The 5403-nt window shown below is 41.2% G+C and overlaps 1 pseudogene; it reads right to left on the bottom strand.

Annotated features, from left to right (window-relative positions):
- Nucleotides 1–614: 614 nt before the first annotated feature.
- LOC116526375 lies at nucleotides 615–1904 on the bottom strand (annotated as a pseudogene).
- Between the last annotated feature and the right edge of the window lie 3499 nt (nucleotides 1905–5403).

Genomic DNA, 5403 nt, shown 5'->3' with positions numbered 1-5403 from the left:
GAAGTCCAGGAGGGACAGTGAGGTTAGGCTAGAAGTTAAGCTGTGAAAGCTTGGTTAAAGAGAAGAGTTGATATGGCCTGGGTGTCAGCCAGCGGGGTTCTCTGTAGCCAGCTGGCTTTTTTAATTTGCAAAGTCCACAAAAGTCATCCGTAGACATTGCTCTCTTTCTCTACCAAGTCCCTTAGTCTTTAGGCTCATATCATCCAAATTAATGAAGTGAAAATCTATAAACAACAGCTTCTTTGGGAGTTACATCACTAAGGAAAAAGCAGAAATTTGTAGATCTTCAAGAGTATTTGTTCTCAGGTATCTCCTTTTATATACATTTATTTATGTATGCCCTATTAGGAAGTACTTTCATTGTTTTTCTCAGAAAATGTTGTCCAGACACTAACAGCTCACAACATTTCAACAGCAAAGTTATTAGTTGAGAGAGGGGTTTTCTGGAGTTGAGGATTTTAGAGTATGAGGAAGAAATATTGGTATTCCACTTCATTATAGATGGATGGCGTAGGTCATAAATGGGAGACTCTGGCCGCTAAGCCAGTATCAAAACCCACTGGACTGACACTTCCTTCTATGAAGTTTATTTTCCTTCCTGTTGTCTTCCTGTGCCATGGAAATTCCTGCCACCATGTAAAGCCCACTGGCAGCTAGCTTAGGCTCCAGTCTTCCCCCTTGGGTAGGAAAGGGAGTGAAGGGAAGGCCACTCCTGAGTTTCCACACTTTCCTCTTGGTCTCCTTGAGGAGATTCTTCTGTCTTCTCCTCATCCTCCTCTCCTTCCTTTTTCTCTGGCAGCTTCTCTTAGGCCTGTTCTGAAGGTCTTACTAACATTCTACCCTGGGTGGATATTTCAGAAGCAAGATGGCTGGCGTCACCCTCCCGGCCAAGGATCTTCCTAAAGCCACCATGTGGGAGGATTTGGACCAGAGTTGGAGCTGTGTGGCAGACCATGTCCTGCAGTCACATGGTCATGACTGTGTGTGCTCTCACAGAAGTCAGTGATACCCAGTGACCCTGCTGGGAACAGTTCTGCAGCCAGAATCTGCAAGCAGTGCTCATGTTCAACATTTAGGGCCAAAGGCTGTGTAGTGAGGTATTCATCACAGCAGAATGAGCCAGTAGGTCAAGGGTCCAGAATGTGAGTGGCTCAAAGCCAGGAAAACGAATCCTCCAGTCCTTGAATAGTCTGATGAGATCTTTAACTGTGGACTGAGAGCATTTCTCTAAACTGGCAGGCGGGTCGGATGGCTGCTAAGGCATTGCGCAATACCTTGCTATCCAAATGGAGTTTGGGGTCCAGTTTTCCAAGACTGAGTGGCACTGTTGTAATGAGAATCTTCACTGTAGCCTCAGAAGAACTGATTTCAAGCCAGTTTGGTTGGTCAGCATGGTCAAAACTATAGAAGGCTCCTGTGTGCTGTGAGATTTTCCATGACTTTGTTCCCTAGGGCAGTAACAGCTTTCAGGGTTGGCAGAGTCTTTAGTATTACCACTGGGGCAGCTGCACCGTGGCCTGTAGCCATTGTTCTCTTTTGTACGATCCCACCTGTCAGACTTGAATTTGCACTTCAAATTGGAGCCACAATCAAATTATCAGTCATATTGTTTATTTTTCTCACTAGAGAAAGATAGAGTCCCATTTAGCAGAGTTGGGAGCCAGGTACTGATGTCTCTTCAGCCAGACCTCACTGAAGGACGTTTCATCAGGTGCTGGCTTGACTCGGGGTTGGGAGGAAGTGGGGGAGGCCATTTCACACAGATAGAAATCAAATGGGATATGCGGCACAAAGAGCCCGAACCCTCCTCCTGGACCTCCTCTGGAACCAAAGCACCCACCATGACCATGGCCTTGTCACCTCTCATGGCACCTTAAATCCTCCACAGTGGATGTTGCACCAACCACCCCTTTCTCTCAGATACCTCCTTTAAATCATGGGAGGCTTAAACTTTATAAGCCTTTAGCATTACATATTCTATTGTTTATCTTTTATTCTCTAGCATTTATGAAGGTAGAATTTTCCTTTCCAAATTGTAATGTGATGATGAAATAGCAGAAAAGATCTCACTTTTCTCCCCTTGAAAGAAATATGAAATTCAGAAATACAACCTAAAATCTGTCCTCAGCTCAGCCATTCCTGCCTCAGTGTTACAGTTGTCCAGAGAGAATAAATTGCCTTAAGAGCGGAGAGGGACTGTCATAAGATTCTCTAGTTATTCCTGTAACTAGAATGCATTCGCCTTAGAAGAGGTGTTTGTATACTGGGTGAAGGACCCTAGTTTGAATGAATGAACGAATAAGGGAGGAATTTAAAAGGCCATTGGGAGGCTTAAAGAATGGCAGCTCCTTCTTTTCTGGCTCTGTTGTGAGTCATCATTGGGAAAATAAGCAGCCTTCTCTTTAGCAGAGGGGGAGGCAGCGCCCTCAGCAGAAATCCCAGCATGCAGATGGAGAGAGTATTCTGGGAAAAGGCTGAGAGTTTAGCAGGAGTTTATTAACTTGGGAGCTGGAATTCTAGAAGAGCAGCCATGGGAAGATGATTTGCTAGGGAAGAACATAGAACCAAACTGGAGTGAGTGTGTGGGAGGGGAGGGGTGAGTAGAGGGGCTTATACTTTGGCAGCTTAGGAAGACCTGGATGAAATGCAAGGTCAGATGAGATGGTCTCAAGCTTCCGTTGTGAAATTGTTTCCATTCTGCAGCTTCAGTTGTATGTGTGAACTTGTCATCTTCCCTCTGTTCTATAATCTCTCCACAAAGCATGTCCTCCATAGAGCCCTGCACGTAGTAGGTGTTCAACATAAATTTATCAATAGCATGAATTTATTAAGAAGCATACAGGCAGGAAATGCAGGATATGGGCTTAGGTCTTCATTGCTCCTAACTGTCAGGCCTTCACTGTGTTTCCAAATTATTTTTATTAAATTAGTTCAAATACTTGCAGCACTTTCCTGTGGAAGATGGATTCAACCAGTTCAAAACTACCTCTAAGGGCAGAACTGAGGATACTGGTAGAAGTTAGTGGTAAGTGGATTTTGGCTTAGAATTTTCTAATAACTAAAGTTTGGAATTAAAAAGGTACTTTTTTTTTTAAAAGGTAGTGAGCCTCCTAACACAGGAAGTATGCAAGTGAAAAACTGAATGTCTACGTCTTAGGGATATTTTAGAGAGGATCCCTTCCACCACTGAGTTTCATATTATTTCTGGTATTGTGTTAAGTGATGGTCTAGTATGATAAAATACAAGTAATCTATTTCGGAAAGGAGACATAGATACAATTATTGAATAGGACAATAGAGAAAAGGATTGCATCCATATTATTGTAATATAATCATATGCCAACATGTCTAGTGCATGCTATTAGAAAATGTGTCAGGGTATAATAAGTAACTATTTAGAATGTCCTATGCAGAATATAGGAGCAATTCTGAATTAAAAAGGCAGAAACTGAAGAGGACTGGTGTCATTAGGGAAGGCTTCATGGGCCAGCTGGTTCTTTAACACGGCCTTGGAAAGGGTTAGAATGAGGATAGGCAAAGGGGAAGTCCCTCCAGGAGGACCGTGCAGGAGTGTTAGCAGGAGGAGGTGTTGGGAGGAGGCAGGGTGATTGGGCTGACTCAGGCTCTCTGTCCATATGTGCTTTGCACAGAGAAGATGGGAACAATCAATGGTCATTTGAGGGAATGACACACACTTAAGTCCCTCTTGTCTAAAATCCTACTGTATCCTGAGCTGAGAGTCCTGGGAGTCCCAGCTGGGTTCCTAACTAGCTGTTTGGTCAGACACATCACTTAATCACCCTGAGCCTTATTTTCCTCAATTATAAGCCAAGAGTGTTGGTTAAATTGGTGCTTCTTAAACTTTAATGTGCAAATGGAGAGACTTAAAACGCAGCTCTGATTTCATGGGTCGGGGTAGGGCTTGAGATTCTGCATTGCCAACCGGCTCTTAGGCGATGCCGATACTATAGTCAGCAGACCACCCTTTGAGTAGTAAGCGGTTGTGTGACTTAGCTACCTCTATGATATGAGCAATCTACAAACTAGTTTTAATTATGGTCTCATACTTTTTTTTCATAGTTGTTTTCTTATTAGGTAATAAGATTGAGAAGTATCTAGCACAGAGCTTAGTCCACAGTGGATACTCAGTAACACTTGTTTATTAATGTAAAGTTTCTCCCTTGGATACTGTGCTTACCTTAGAAACGCAATCGTTTTTGTTCAGTCCTACATTTCAAACATGTAGTGTAGTTCCGCAAATTTAATAAAACTCAAAGAAAAATCTCAGTGTTTTTTAGATCTCTTCTCTTGTGTCATGACTCGTTTCTTCAGTAAGAAAGAAAGTAATGCACTGTCTAAATATCAGATTGTTGTGTTGCTTTAGGGAAAAACAATTAGATTGCCTTGCCATGTGCCAAGTAGATGGAATGAAGGTTTCACTCCATTAACACTCATTCCATGAGTCATTCTAAATTCTTGACAGTATGCCAATAGACCCCAGTTAATTCACCAAAATTGCCTCTGGTAGCATTTTGCCTCTGCAGGTAACCAGCAGCACTGTAATCACTTACTCCACAAAGATAATGAGGTTGCATGGTTTTTATTTATGCTACCAATTTGTTTTAATATTGTTATTGTTCCTTTTATAGTAAGGCAGATTGGTCTCTGTCTTAAAGGGCTGAAAAAGAAGGGTTATTAAGGTTCCCACACTGAATGTAAGAGCATGAATATTGAAAATAGTATTATTGTTTTTGGACTGACAGTAGTAATTTAGAAGTATTCTAAAGAGGTTGTATTGATTGAATATATACTTATTTAATTCTTCAAGATTTTTACCAGATTACAGTTGGTTTCTAACAAAAGGTTTAAAAAGATAATGAGATTCTTTCCAGTTGTAAAACATTATAACCTCCTGAAATATGACCAAGAGTAATGTATACACATGACTATGTACACTTGGAAAATGAAGTCAACCAAGATGTTCTTGAGGTTTTTTGCTTGCCACCTAATATAAGACAATATCATTGAAAAGAAAGAAAGAAGAGAAAATACAGATACAAGGGTCTGTCCTTCAAGGTAATCTAATAACTCAGTAATAAAAATCTGTCACACGAATTTGGTACAAAATCTCTGCAAATTAGAGACATTCATTACAACAATCAATCTAATAGAATATCAATATAGCACTGAATTTGTTTTGTAAAGAAATATGCTGCCAACCCAAATGCCCATCAATGATAGACTGGATAAAGAAAATGTGGCACATATACACCATGGAATACTATGCAGCCATAAAAAAGGATGGGTTCATGTCTTTCACAGGGACGTGGATGAAGCTGGGAACCATCATTCTCAGCAAACTGACACAAGAACAGAAAACCAAACACCACATGTTCTCACTCA

Source organism: Sapajus apella, unplaced genomic scaffold (genome assembly GCF_009761245.1).
Source record: "Sapajus apella isolate SASKATOON/1434 unplaced genomic scaffold, GSC_monkey_1.0 scaffold50, whole genome shotgun sequence".
Taxonomy (NCBI): Eukaryota; Metazoa; Chordata; class Mammalia; order Primates; family Cebidae; genus Sapajus; species Sapajus apella.
The sequence above is the reverse complement of the archived record's forward strand: the minus strand, read 5'-3'. Positions and strand labels throughout refer to the sequence as shown.